The sequence below is a fragment of the Nansenia antarctica genome (assembly GCF_963989245.1).
Source record: "Nansenia antarctica genome assembly, chromosome: 8".
Lineage (NCBI taxonomy): Eukaryota > Metazoa > Chordata > Actinopteri > Argentiniformes > Microstomatidae > Nansenia > Nansenia antarctica.
Window position 1 is genome coordinate 56,867,681 of NC_137678.1, and position 15,628 is coordinate 56,883,308.

A 15,628-nucleotide genomic window follows, 5' to 3' on the forward strand; every position below is an offset into this window, starting at 1 on the left:
GACTAATGTGGCTTCTGCCTACAATCACATAGATACATGCACAATCACAATATCAACCAACTGAAAAATCACAATATACTCTCCTGGTGATGTACTCTACTTTACTCTCCCCCAGACTCTGTCCAGCCCTGCTACTACCTCCACTGGTCCTACCAGCAGTGCTATGGCCTCCGTGAGGACCACAACCTCCCCCATCTCCCAGCCCCCCTCCAGGCCTGCTATGGCCTCCGTGAGGACCCGTTCGCCTGTATCCAAGTCCCCCTCCAGGCCTGCCTCCACCTATATTCAGAACATCTCCCCTTTCTCTCTGCCTCCATCCCCCTCTGCTACGGCGTCTGTGAGGACCTCTCAGGCTACTGCCAGCCCTGCAAGTGCCTGTGTAAGTGCTCTCCTTTGATGTGTATTTGTGTGTCTGTCTGTGTGAAATAACTATGATATGATATAGAACTATTATTATTGCAAATGCAATTTCCTGTATGTGCAAATATTCTAAAAGGTATACTTTATTTTTTTTAAGGATGAATCCGATGTGGGTGGTTTCCCAACCACTGGTCCTCCTGCCCCTCCTGGTTCTCCTGCCCCTCCTGGTCCTCCTGGTCCTGCTGCCCCTCCTGGTCCTCCTGGTCCTGCTGCCCCTCCTGGTCCTCCTGGTCCTGCTGCCCCTCCTGGTCCTCCTGGTCCTGCTGCCCCTCCTGGTCCTCCTGGTCCTGCTGGTCCTCCTGGTCCTGCTGCCCCTCCTGGTCCTCCTGCCCCTCCTGTTCCTGCTGCCCCACCTGGTCCTTCTTTTCTTGGTCTGATGGCTGCTTCCTTCTGGCTCCCTTCAAAGATGAAGAAGACCATTCCCCAGCAGGACCAGAGATGGATTGCCTCCACTCTGTGGCACAATCAGAGGCTGCGCCAGGACCTGAAGCTGTGGTACGAGCCACCAGTGCCAGCACTTGTGTATAATCAGGCCCCTACACCAGAGCGCTTTTTCACGCACAGGCTCCTGGTGTGGATGCCCTATCATTTGTGGAAGGTCAGGCTGTGCTGCCCAGTCTGCTTGAGGCAGCTGACAGGGTATGGAATCCACAAACGGGCAAGGCAGGTCCTGGACGTTGATAGCAGTGGCGTGCAGTCAGGTGAGGCAGGGTAGGCAGTGCCTCACCCAGGCATTTAAGAAAGAAAAATAATATCAGTCTTTTTAAAATATGTTTTAATAATTTTTTTATCTCCAAAAAATATTTTTTTTTATTTATTTTACTCATTATTCTTAACTTTAATGTGTTAAAATGTTGTTAAAATAAAAATAAATGATGTAAAATGTGTTGTTTTACAAATATAATGCATGCCCTGGCACCAGGAGAGTTTGCTCCCAAAGCGAGCTGATTGCTGGCGAGAGGCTGAAGCAGTGCCTCTGTGCTATGCGAAGTGATAGACCAACAGTTTCGTAGGTTTGCGCATGCGTAGTCTGTTCTCACATTGTCTTCATTGATGGACCAGGGTTTCCGTTAGAAAAAATTGCCGCCGGACATCGTGTCCGGGAAGATTTCGATTTACCGGACAAACGTGATATATTCCGGTCATCATATTAAAATATTAAAAAAAATAAAAATAAAAAAAATAAATAATAATAATTCAGATCTAATATAGCTGTTTGTCGCGGTGATTACTGTTGTGTAGCGGCCTATATATGCCATTTAATGTCTATTTCTCATCCGATACGATTAGATGCGAGCTATATAATATATAATAATATAACATGATTCGCATGCGCGCTATGCCATTATGTCCAGCGCTGAACGGGCGCCTCACTGGGAACTGAACAGACAGCATCGATCAATGAACGGACTCCACATTACGTTAACTGAAGTTTGTTAAATTGTTTGGGATTAATGTGAGTTTTCTATTTTCTCTTTCCAGTTTTACCCTTTTTTTATCAATAAAACAACGTCATTTCTATAACCAGGTCTCGCTGGTTGGGAAGGCATTTCGTTTAGCTGCCTGTCAAATCATACTTAATCGGACTCGGGAGTATGACAATGAGGAGAACATAACTGTTTATTGAGAAACAATAGGCAGGCTGGGATACGTATATAAAGAAATACCACAATGTCTAGATGTATAACATTTTATTGAACAGTGCAAGCATGTAGGCTTCTGGCGTGACATCGTACCCCTAACGTTCTTAGGGCTTGTTTGAAAAGCTTAGACTGAAAGTTAGTGCCCTGGTCAGATTGTATAACAAGAGGAAGACCGAATGTGGAAAAAAACGTTGTTAAAGCTTTCACCACTGAGCTGGCTGATATGTTACGCAACGGAACAGCTTCGGGAAAACGAGTAGCAGCGCACATAATAGTGAGCAAATACTGACTTCCACTTTTAGTCCTAGGCAAAGGTCCAACACAATCAATTATTACACGTTCAAATGGCTCCCCTATAGCAGGAATGGGATGCAATGGTGCGGGTGGAATGGATTGATTAGGCTTACCCGCCATCTGACAAGTATGGCAACAGCGGCAGTGCTTGGCAACATCCGCCTTCAGTCCGGGCCAAAATAAATGTTTCAATATCAGCTGATAAGTTTTAGTTATACCTAAATGTCCTGACCACTGGCTCTCATGTGCTACAGATAACACCTGTTGTCTATAACCCACCGGCACAACCACTTGTTTTACAGTATTCCACTCACAACCATTTGCATTAGGAGGAGACCATTTACGCATTAATATCCCATCGTTAAGGAAATAAACTATGTTGCCCCCTATTTCAGATTCCTCACTAGCTGCATGTAAAAAACATTTGTTTAATGACTGATCAGCTACTTGAGCGACACGCAATCGCTCGCCGGTTACAGGCAGAGATAGGCTGTCAGCGGATGGTATGGTAGGACTCGGGGAGGATGGTAACTCTACCACTTTCTCCCTGGGAGAAGCTGAAACAATCGGGTTCTCATCCCTTTCAGAAAAGGCTTGCATAATCACACTATCACAGAGAGAAACATCGCTATCCTCCTCTCTGCCTCGACTCGATTGTGCACGAGTTATAGCGCACACCGGAAACAACCGCTGTTTCGCATAGGCAGCCTACACATTAGGAGTCATCATCATGCCGGTGTCAAATCATATCATAATAAAAGAAATACATAGCCTATATATTCGTCTTTTTTAAAATAGAAGGAATCAGAATGTGAACTTTAGCGAATTGTATTCAAATTGTGCTTAGAGGGAATTATTTTCACCGGACATTTATGTCCGACGAGTTTTCAATTTGTCGGACTTCAACAAATTTTACCGGACAAAGACCGGTAATTACCGGTTAACGGAAACCCTGTGATGGACGTTGAGGCACCGTGCAGGCTGCCTCTGACAGCATGATTGACAGTTTGCGTTTGGCTTGCCGTAGCGGCATTCCTCTGCTGTTCGCGCCGCGGTTCTACATTTCCCATAATGAGGACAATACATGACATTTTTGACCAGCTATTTGATAGTATAGTATATATGGGCTATGTGATTGACTTTATAGTATAGTATATTAGCCTACATTACATTACAGTCATTTAGCCGACGCTTTTATTCAAAGCGACTTACAATAATTGCATTTAACGTAGGAGTAGGAGTGTACTGCTTTTGTAAGGCAAAATGAAGAATAGCAAACAAAAAATACAGTAGGTGCTTAACAGGGAGGATCCTGGTAGTAGGCCTACTTCTTGAAGAAGTGAGTTTTGAGCCTGCGTTAAAAGATATAAGGGCTATTGATTGCCTTTATAGTATGCGCTATGCCATTTGAAGTCTGGCTGCTGCGTTAATCGCATTTTTTTTTTTTAAATAGCTCACTGCCTACCCAGCCAACGACCTCACTGCACGTTACTGGTTGATAGGTACTACCTACTGGTCACAGAGACCCTTCGGTGCAACTCCCCAGGTTGCAAAACCACTCACCTGTCAACCAGTAGGACCATCCTGGACCAGCTCAGCCTGCCTCTCCGTGGGGAGTTCCGCGTCGTCCTGACGCGCAAGTGAGTTCTTAATCACATAGGCCAATGTAGTAATTCTATATGACTTATCAATAATTGTATTCCGATGATAAAACATGTGTAATGTAACTTATTACATGGAAGAGAATTTGATACAAGTCTTGTCTTTTTGTCACAAAGGTATGCATGTGACATACGGGTCATACGCATGTTGCGGGAGAGGACGCTCGGCAACAGCTCCGCTCGCCTGGTAAAACAGGTGAGGGAGAATCACAGCGAGGAGTGGCTGCAGCGCCTTTCCCGCTACCTGGAAGTCTGTGCAGACTTTGTCGACCGCCCCAGCCTCTTCCCTGTGGTGTTTCCACAGCCCCCAGAGCCTGTGGCCATCCCCTCCCACAGGTGGCTGCTCACTGTGTATGGCAGAGACATGATGGACAGAATAGACCACATAAAGGCGAGGATCACCTCCACCTACGGGACCATTTTAAAAATGGACTCTACAAAGAAGGTAAATATTACAAATGTTAACATTTATGTTATGTTAATTGTTAATACCAAAGCAGAACATTTCAAAGCCTTCTTCACTACTGATGTGTATTCTCATGATGGTGTTTATTATGTGTCATTTCAGATCACCAGGAAGCTGGCTGGAACAGCGAAGGGGACCGCGTTGTGGATGTCCTCAGTGAGCAATGAGGTGGGAGAGGTCCTGATCAGTGTCCTGACTGCCCAGGAGGGACCTGGGCTGGACCTGATGGTGGCAGGCCTCATCCAGCGCTACAGCCAGGCCGGTGTGGCTCCTCCACACCTTCTCTATGTGGACTGTGGCTGCTGTGTCGACACAGGAGAGTCCAAATTGAAGGCCAGGTTCAGCGGATGGCCAGACCTCGTCGTCCGGCTGGACATTTTCCATTTTATGCGGCGCTTGGCAAACGGTTGCACAACCGATGCCCACCCCCTTTACCCCATCTTCATGTCCCGTCTGTCTGTATGCATCTTCGAGTGGGACCCCACGGATGTGGCTCTGTTGCGTCGGGCCAAGAGGGAGCAGCTGCGGCAGGAGGGTCTGCCAACTATCACAGACGCTATAGTAGACAGGCAAATCACCAAGGCTGACCTGGGGGCGTACTGCAGGCGGAGGACCCGTGGGGAGGAGGCCACCATCCGTATGTTGGACCACCTGCTGAAGGAGCTGATGGGAGACAAAGGGAGGGACCTTCTTGGTGTTCCTCTGCTTGACCGGGTGCGAATGGAACACATCTGGAGAGTCCAGAAGAGGCACGTGAAGTGCATACAGGACCTGCCAGGCGTGCCTCTCTACACAGAGAAGGGAACCACAACTAAGGGGGGCATCGTGCTTACTAAGTACCGATGTGCACGAGGTTCCAACTCCCTGGAGTCCTTCCACCTCCACCTGAACAGGTTCATTCCAGGTGAGTTCAATTACATCATTGTTATTTTGAAATGTTCATATTGATTGCTTCTTTATTAGTGCTTTTGAAGAGACTGTGTGCAAATTAAAAGAATAAGTTTATGCTATAATTCATTCATGCATTCTATTTTCAGGGACCCAGGCCAACGGCCTCAACTTCCAGCTGTACTTGCTGGAAGGCCTGAACAGGTGGAATCAGGACCGGGCTGCTGCAGCTGTGACAGAGAAGCCGTCAGCTCTCCTCAGCTACTCTGGAAAGCTGGTGCATTGTGTAAACACACACAGCACAAAGGTGTTTGGTCGGAAGTACGCCCCCTCCTTCCGTCCCCCCGCACAGTACACTGGTACATTTAATTATTTAGAAATACATATATTTACTTAGAACTCACAATACTGGTGCATTGTATTTTGAACTGTACATATCTGTGCTTCTTTGTATGTTCATAACAGTCCATAACATGTTCGTTAACAGGAGAGCTTATTGGCATGGACTACTTATACAGGCAGACAGGGCAAGCCATGCAGGACATAGACCCTGAGGCAGATGAGACAGACCAGCTGCTGGAGGACCTGGCCATAGAAGAGGAACTGGAGGATGAAGGCTTCCAAGGGGATGCCATTGACCCCACAGTGGCTAGCCTTGACGACCTCACCGCCAGTGGTGCCCTCTTCACCCCACCGCCCATCCTGCTTTCTGAATCATCTGAATCTGCTCCACCTCCACCTCCATCAGCTGCCCAAGCCTCCTCCAGTGGCCTCCAGCATGCTCCACCACCTACCCAGTCCTCTGCCAGTGGTGCCCTTTTTACCCCACCGCCCACCCTGCTCTCTGAATGTGGTGCCTGGTCCCCTGCTCCACCTCGACCTCCATCAGCTGCCCAAGCCTCCACCAGTGGTCTCCAGCATGCTCCACCACATACCCAGTCCTCTGCTCTCACCACCCCCACCCCACAGTTGCCTGCAGAGCAGTTGGTAAGTAATTCTTCTTTTTTTTCTCATTCTCTTTCTCCCTGTAAATCCACTGTTCTGTTAATCTCCTATGTGTGTCTAACTCATGTTATTGGTATTATTTTTCAGGCAGTGGATGAGAACAACGTGGGGGGAATGGACCACGTGGACAGCATGGCACAGTATCTGGTGGGCCTGAGGACCCAGACCAGCCTAGTCCTCAGTAACCAGGCTGTCAGCACCATCCTCGGCTTGTGGCAGGCCCTGCCGGAATACGACAAGAGGCGGGTAGTATTTTCTGCCCGGCACCAGGACAGGCTGAAGACGGGGAGGTTCAGGTCCCCCAAAAAGAAGGCGGAGTTCACCCCTGGGGTGGAGAGCACAAGACACTGTGTGGTTTCTTCAAGCGGCTCTCCTGCGCAGTGGCCAGACTGCTGCCGACTGATAGAGTCCATCTTTGTCAGGCTCTGCCAGATTCACAGGTCACCAAAAAAGAAGGACGGTGTGACCCTGACAAGATGGACTCTCATCTTGCGTGACTATAACATTATTCGGCAACTCATTCTGGCCAACGGGGCCCTCTTACAAGACACCACGTTGCAGCTGGTGCATGTCAACCAGACCACCCTCATCCAGTGGCACAACAAGAGGGTGGCCAGGCAGGATTTATCCTTGCTGCAGCAGGCCATTGATCTGCCTCCTCGCCTTTCTGTGGCTGCTGAGTCCCTTCCTCCAGGCAAGGTTCGCCTTGCCGTTGCCCCTCAACTGCCTGGAGTTCAACACTCCTACCACCTGCCACAGAGCACAGCAGGGAAGGCTCATAGAAAGAGTTAGCTACAGCTACAGCTACAGCCACTGCAGCACCACCCGCACCCACAGTGAGACCCAGGCTGGCAGCCAAGAGGCAGCTGTTTCCTCACCACATTAGAATTATGCCCCAGGTGTTTGGGAATATAAACCCACCATTCACCAGTCCACTTTTTACTTTCCCTCCAACCACCAACCCCACCCCTTCCCCCCTTGTGTTTGCTCTCCCTCCTCCTGTCATTCTCCAAACCCTGTTTGCTCCACCTGCCCCTCATCTGGCTGCCCCGAACGTCCGCAAACGGAGTGGAAAGCCTAACTGCTGCAAGAAGTGTGGGCAGCCCAAGGCAATGACTGGCCACAGCCATTATAAGGGACACCCATATTGTCCTATGACTGAGTCTCTGACGAAGGACCAGTGGATCAAGCAGATGAGAGAGAATAATATGAAAGAGTAGCTCTTTTCTTCTCTGTAAATAGTTAGTAGTAAATAGTACCTCAGGTTAACTTGTTTATTTGTGTGTGAATGTGTGTTTATTTGTTAATATTTAATTAAAAGTTCTATTTCATATATAAATCTTAGCACTTCTCTGTAAATAGTTATTTATTTGTGTGCGAGTATGTTTTTTGTGATTATTTAAATAAAATAAAAATCTTTCACATTTAAATATTTTATCTGACATTTATTACATCAATCAGACACATTGCTAGTGATGCCCAGTCCACAAGAGAAAGAAACAGGTCTGATAATTTTATAACTAACAAAAAACAAGATTTTGGCTCACAGGATCTTGAATTTACACAAAACAACACTTTTGGAGACACTTTTTGTTTTTCTTGTTTCTGGCGGGATTTGAACCGGTGACCTTCGGATCCATTCTTCCCCCCATACAAAAATGGCAAAGGCGACATTTTCTATTGTGCATTAATTGTGTATAATACATTGAGACTATTAAACATGTAGATAATGGAAAAGAAGCCTCAATTTCTCTCTTCCTTTTCTTTTCCCTCTTTCTCCCTTTTTCCTCTCTTTTTCTTCCCTTTTCTTCTTCCCCCTTCCCCTTCTTGCACTTTCTTCCCCACCCTTAACAGACTATCGTTCCCCTCGCCTGGTCTAGTGGATAGTGAGTTGGACTTGTGATCAGAAGGTTGTGAGTTCAAATCCCGCCTGAAACCACACCACTACTAGTGTGCCCTTGAGTAAGGCACTTAGCCCTCAGTTACTCCAGGGGGAATGTCCCTGTAATTTGTAATTGTAAGTCGCTTTGGATTAAAAGCGTCTGCTAAATGTCAAAATTATTATAATTACCATGGCGTTCTCTAAACGCAGCACCCTGATGTTTTTGGCCAGGGGCGGTAGAGGCCGACACCCCCGGTGATGCTGAGCAGGGTGACGGTCTGAACCCCTCCAGCCAGGGGTACTACTTCAGCTCTGGGGAGTCGCCCTGGGAGGGGCGCAGAGAGGAGGAGGAGGAGGAGGAGGACCCTGCCGCCGATGACAACGACTTGATGTCAGAGACAGACCTCCACATCACCACCACGACCTTTCAACAGGTGAGAGAAGAGACCCATTTTGTGACGTTAGAATTATAAGGTTCTATCTCCATTTTTGTCAAAATTGAGTTTTTTACATAATCTGATCCATTCGGTGTTTATTAATGCCTGTGTGGTGTTATTTTTAAAATGTTGAAATTTGAGTTAGTAATGAATAGAATACAAAGGTTCCATCTCACAAAACATAATGGAATGTAAAAACTTTGACGCTCAATATCTCTGAACTGCCCTAAACGGAGATGGAACCTTATCATTCTAAACGGAGATAGAACCTTATCATTCTAAACGGAGATGGAACCTTCTCATTCTAAGCTCACGATCTGACTCGGGTCTAAGAAGAGAGGTAACTGGTCGTACTTGCCCTTTTGTTCAAGGTCAGTCCATAGCTTCTATTTCCCCTGGGGCAGCTGGACCAAATACATTGAGACAATTGAGGCTGAAACCAAAATGCATTTCACAAGAATCTGTGATCACCTGTCTGTACATCTTCTTTGGTGATTGTAAATGTTCAAGGACCCCCCATTCAATCCACAAAGTGTCTTTGTGGTGTCAATAAAAACGTGTGTGCGTGTGTGTCTCGTCTGTGTGTGTGTGTGTGTACGCACATTCGTGTGTGTGTACACGCATATTCGTGTGTGTGTACACGCATATTCGTGTGTGTGTGTTTGTGGACACTCATGGCTGTGTGTTTCTCCCCCCTCTAGATGGTGGCCATGTGCCCTGCCGTGCAGGTACGGTGTATGGCAGGTATGGTTCCTCTGGATGCCCTGCGGGGCCAGCGCCTGAGGGCCCCCACACCCAGGGACCCTGGGGAGGTGATAGCCGTGCTGGTGGAGCACGTGGAGTCACCCAGCAACTTCTACATCCGCTTCCACGAGACCCTGGAGGCCCGCGCCCTGGAGAGCATGATGGTGGAGATGAGGTGAGGAGATCAGGGTTCGACAGTAACGCTGTAAACATTCGCCGGGTTTGTTTGCGCGAGCACGACGACGCTGCTAGATCCCGGATATTTTTAGTGAAGAAAAATATCCCAAGATATTATCAAAGCTTACGCGCCTGTCTATCTGTCGATCACCCGTACGCTTTGATAATATCTTCACTCACGATCATCTAGTCTGGTCTGGCGCCTGCGCCGTCTGTTGTTCTTCCTGCACACAGGTAAACATATCCAGGATCTAGCAGCGTCGTCGGGCTCGCGCAAACAAACCTGGCGAACGTTTTACTTGCTGATGGATAGATGATTCACTATGTCCACTATAGGGACAAATCTATTTGTTGTCAGTCGCTTTGGATAAAGACGTCTGCTAAATGCCAAAAATGAAATGTAACAAGTAGCACGATGATGTCAGAGTTTGTGGGAAACACCTCTTCCTCCTAGGTGTTGCTACACCTATCCAGAGGTGTCGGAGCGGTACTCCCTTCCCTCACCTTTCGTGCGCCAGGGCCAGGTGTGCTGCGTGGCGCCCAGAGACATGTGGTTCTACCGGGTCGTCATCCACCGCCTCCTCAGCCAGACCCAGGTGGAGGTGTACTACGTGGACTTCGGGGACCTCACCACTGTGGACAGGACCAGCCTCAAGTTCCTCAAGTCGGCTTCTTCTGGTCCAGTTCAGACAGACGGCAACGAAAGTCAATGGGCAGGTTTCACTAGACCAGTGGTTCCCAACCTTTTTGGACTCAAGGCCCACTTAAAAATCTCAAAAGTATTCGCGGCCCACATAGGCATTTTACGCACGCGTAAATTTTTTGGGGTGTCATCATTATTCTCTTATTCTTATTGGATATTTCATATGCATCATCATACAATCATCATACATACAGTGCAGTAGGCCTAGTAGTATCACACTGATGCTGCATTTTTAAAAAAGGTTTTAAAGAAAAACATACAGTATCATGCATGTCTTTTTTAATTAAAACGTTTTTGTAAAAGAAACTATTAGAAAAAAATATTTGGCGGCCCACTTGCAGTACTCTCATGGACCACAAGAGGGCCGCTGCCCATAGGTTGATTTTGGGCATTTTAACATTCATAGTGTAGAGGTGTTCATTCTATTTCATTGTCATTCTAGCGTTGCTTGGCTCTCTAAAGTAAAGCTGAACTGGCCTGATGTTGAGAAGCTATATATATATATGTGACAAGACAGCAGTCTGACCCTTTACCATGCAGTACTGTGTCCGCATTTGGTTTCGGTCGACACCATAGTGTGGGAGACCTCTTCTCGCCACATACTGTAGTGTAAAACCAATGTCCTGTAAATGTGATGGTCGTTTTAAGTGTTAGGCCTCCTTGTCTGATTTGCTGTTGTCCCCCTACATCTCTCTGGTTTCTCACCCCAAGGTCTTGTTACTCTGAGCTCCCGGCCCAAGCAGTCCCCTCATCACTCTCTGGAATCAAGCCTATGGGTGTAAGGCTCCACACACATCTCATATCACTTTTATTGACCACCAATCTCCCCAAGCCTTTAACACTGTATTCGTTCCCATAGAGTCCCATTTACTTCCAGATAGCACTCTTATCTCCCATTCCATATTAAAAGCCTGTTGTGTTTTGGTGTTCCAGGGCAGTTGGAGTTTGAACGCCACCACCTCCTTCCGGAAGCTGTGCTATGAGCGCCCCCTGTTGGCGGCTCTGCACAGCCATCAGGCAGACTTCCTGCAGGTCTTCCTGTGTGAGACGGACACGGAGGAGGACGTGTACATTCACAGTGTCCTGCAGAGCCAGGGCCACGGGCTCTCCTGTCCCTCTGCAGTCAACTCAGAGGTCGGTAATGTACACACACACACACACACACACACACGTACTGTATATATCCCATTCAACAACAATGATCCATTGCATCCATCCATTTGTTCTGTCAAACGTATTTCTTCTTTCAGCTGTGTGAGCAGTTCAACCCTGTGACCCTGTACCTGGGCGAGGGTGTGTTTGATGAAGGGATGGAAGTAGACGTGGACGTGGACCCAACCCCAGAGCCCTGCACCCAGACCCCAGAGCCCTGCACCCAAACCCCTGACACACCCCAGGTGAGTAGCTCCCCTTTCCCAATTCTAACAGTACAGTACACACACACACACACACACACACACATCACACTCTCACTAGTGTTTATTGATGATGTGACAGAAGACAGAAGCAGACGGATGAATTCTGAAGTGTTTAGGGATATTCTGTCTGCTCAGATTCAGACAGATTCAGCAAAGTTGATTGGATGGCACTTCACAATACAGATGGACAATTCACTTGCTGAAGACAAAACTAAAGACCCACGAACAAATAACAACTGAAGACAGCTGCAGCAAAGGCCTGGCAAAGCATCACAAAGGAGGAAACCCAGCATCTGGTGATGTCCATGGGTTCCAGACTTCAGGCAGTCATTGCCTGTAAAGCAGTGGTCTTCAACCGGGGGTCCGCGACCCCTAGGGGGTCCGCAGAGGTACTGCAGGGGGTCCGCCAATTTCTGTCATAATAATTGACAACTTTCACCAAAATAATCAGTGAGAATTAAAAAATGTAACAAAAATTATATTGAGTAAGGTACAAGCATTAATAGGCAATAATAAGCTACTTTTGACAAAAACAATTTACAAAATAAATGATGCCCATGATTCTAGAGTCTAACATAACGTCAGCTGGAAAAAAACACACACCTGTCTAGCAAGCTAGGTGTTGGCTAAAACGCTGCAGTTCGGTCTTCATTGCGAAATTAACGTTAATTTATAACTAGCATAACGTTACTAATTTAGTTACTAGTTTATAATAACAAACCCGCCTCTTTGCTTCTCTATGCGCCGCTATAGGAGAGGAACACAACGCGCTCCTTTACCATTCCGAGGTCAGATGGCTTTCCCGTGGATCAGTATTGGCGCGCGTCTTTGAATTACGCACAGCTATCCTCGAGATTCTGGTTGGCCAAAACCGCGCGGAGCTGGCTGCGCATTTCAATGCGCCCTCGCCTGATGTGAAATGCGCAATTGTTGATCACTTGGAGGCACTGGAAAGTCAATTTGAGAAGTACTTGGAGAAAGCACAAGACATGGATACGGTTATCATTCAAAGACAATGCATCCGACGGCTCAAGCCTGACAGCTCAAGGAAGATCAGCTGATCGACCTAACCACAGACAGTTCACACAAGAATGTGTACGAGTCACAGCCTCTCACCCAGTTCTGGATCCATTGCCAGAAATACTTCCCCCAACTGACAGCAAAGGCCATGGTGAGCCTCTTGCCTTTTGCAACAACTTATCTTTGTGAAAGAGGATTCTCCTCCCTCACCTACCTGAAAAGCAAATACAGTTCCAGACTGCAGCCTGAGGATGACATGATGCTCTGCCTGACAACCTCCACCCAGGAGGTAGGCATACCTTGCTTCCTGAAGCTAAAAGTTTCATTGTTGAAAAATTATAATAATAGAAAATATAAGCCTCATCAAGAACACAACAACAGCAAAAACTATAATAATAATAATAATAATAATAACCAATCATAATTATGCATGAACGTTCTATCAATCATAAACACATATAGGCTAATAACCCAGTATATAAATAGGTTAATATGGTGAAATAAAAGGTGAATGAAGTAAATATAAAAGTTATTATAGGCTTTAAAATGTGAGACATTTAAAAATATATATTACATGTGGGGGTCCCTGTTCTGTTTGTCTCTCATCCAAGGGGTCCTTGGGTTGAAAAAGGTTGAAGACCCCTGCTGTAAAGGATTCTCGACAAAGTATTAAACATTTACATTTAATTTATGATTGTTAATTTGTCCAATTACTTTTGAGCTCCTGAAAATAGGGGACTGTGTATAAAAATGGTTGCAATTCCTAAACGTTTCATACAATATTCTTGTTCAACCCCTTGAATTAAAGCTGTATTACATCTCGATTGTTTCATTTTAAATCCATTGTGGTGGAGTACAGAGCCAGAATTATGGAAATTGTGTCACTGTCCAAATATCTACGGACCTAACTTTAACTCTGGGTGAGATGTAACATTAATTTAGCCTAGCAGACAGCTAGCTTGCGTTTTCGTTTTCTAATTGCTTGAATAGTACGCCGGGGGCGTTATAATGGTCGGTGATGTTCAATCTATTTAGTTTAGGGATGTAGCATTCTTTGTCTTGGTCGGTGAAGTGGGACGTAAACTCCGATGGTCTGAAGTTGCCACTGGCGCTGGTGCTGCATCCATTGTTTTCTATTCTGCCAATATGGCGCCGTAAACAAAGTTTCGTGACTCGAGTCACGTGACGTCCGGAGCTCTATGGGCACTGATATTGTTTTAAAAAGCAACCATAATGCAGTAGGCCTACACATTATTCTATATGTCTATCTTATGTTTGAAATCAATATCCTATTAGAAGTCCTACTGACATTTGTCTAAGACAGTATCTGCATGTTCTGCATATTGAAACATATCACAGGCAACCTTTCTCACCTATGAATAATTATTTTTCGACTGTGGGATTGCTTACAAAATTATTCAAACTATTAGAAATGCCCTTTATACAGAGCGCACACCTTTAGTAATAGTACCGTAACCATTGACCAATAGTTCAACAACCATTTGGTACATCATGATGATAATGATGATAATAATAATAAATGCCATTTAGCTTACACTTTTATCCAAAGCTACTTACAGTACATTGCAGTGAGTACATACATGTTTCAGTGAGCAGTGAAGCCTTTGTAATTCAGCTGGTAGCGTATTCTGCGGATGGTTCACGCCACGCCTAGCCTATCTCCTGGAGAGTGTTCACGCCTAGCCTATCTCCTGGAGAGTGTTCACGCCACGCCTAGCCTATCTCCTGGAGAGTGTTCACGCCACGCCTAGCCTATCTCCTGGAGAGTGTTCACGCCACGCCTAGCCTATCTCCTGGAGAGTGTTCCAGATCAGTGGGCCAGTTGCCAGTTGTCATTCTTCAGTCATCCACTGTAGAAGTCTTCCTTGGCTTAGCTTGCAGACACTAATAGCAGACACCAAGAGCATTATGTAAAGCGTAGAATCAATACTAGACATTGACAGCTCTCTTATGCCTGCATAAATTATATGACGGAACACCCGACTAAACAGAAACACCTATAGAGCCAATGTTCCTATATTTTTGGAAATATCATTTGTGAGGATAAGAGAATGGTGTTTATGGCCTCCTCTATTTAACCACTAGGTGGCAGAGTTACTTTACTTTATAATACTTTCACATTCTACTTTGTCCCCATCTTATACACTTGAAAGCTTTGCATAGTGGAAAATGGACACTTCCATACAATTTTGCACAACTGTCTGTTAACTGACAACAATACGTGAGCTCAGAATTATAAGGTTCTATCTCCGTTTAGGGCAGTTCAGAGATATTGAGTGTCAAAGTGTTTACATTCCATTATGTTTTGTGAGATGGAACCTTTGTATTTTATGAATTACTAACTCAAAAATGTCAACATTTTAAAAATAACACCCCACAGGCATTAATAAACACCTAATGGATCAGATTATGTAAAAAACTACATTTTGACAAAAATGGAGATAGAACCTTATAATTACGAATAGGCTTCTCAGTGCTACCGCATGACCAACCCCATAGTAGACATAAGAGAACAGGACACATATTAGGTTTGCTCATGTGACACCAAATACCATTTATTATTAGGGCTTTACAAAGACTACAAAATCCTCCAGATGAATTAAATCGCGGTCTCTGTCTATTTACACGATATGTTACATACAAATGTACAAAATATAAAACATTTAAGGACAAATGTTTCAGCAAAAAGAAACTCTTATTCTCTCAAAGTAGTAAATGCTATGTTTTTGTTTAACTAAGATGTAATTGCAATTAAGTGGAAAATATGTCACGTGAGTGTTACCACAATGACAAACACTGTTTTGGGTGTGAAAACGTTTGGTTAATTTGACAAATGATGACGCATTTGA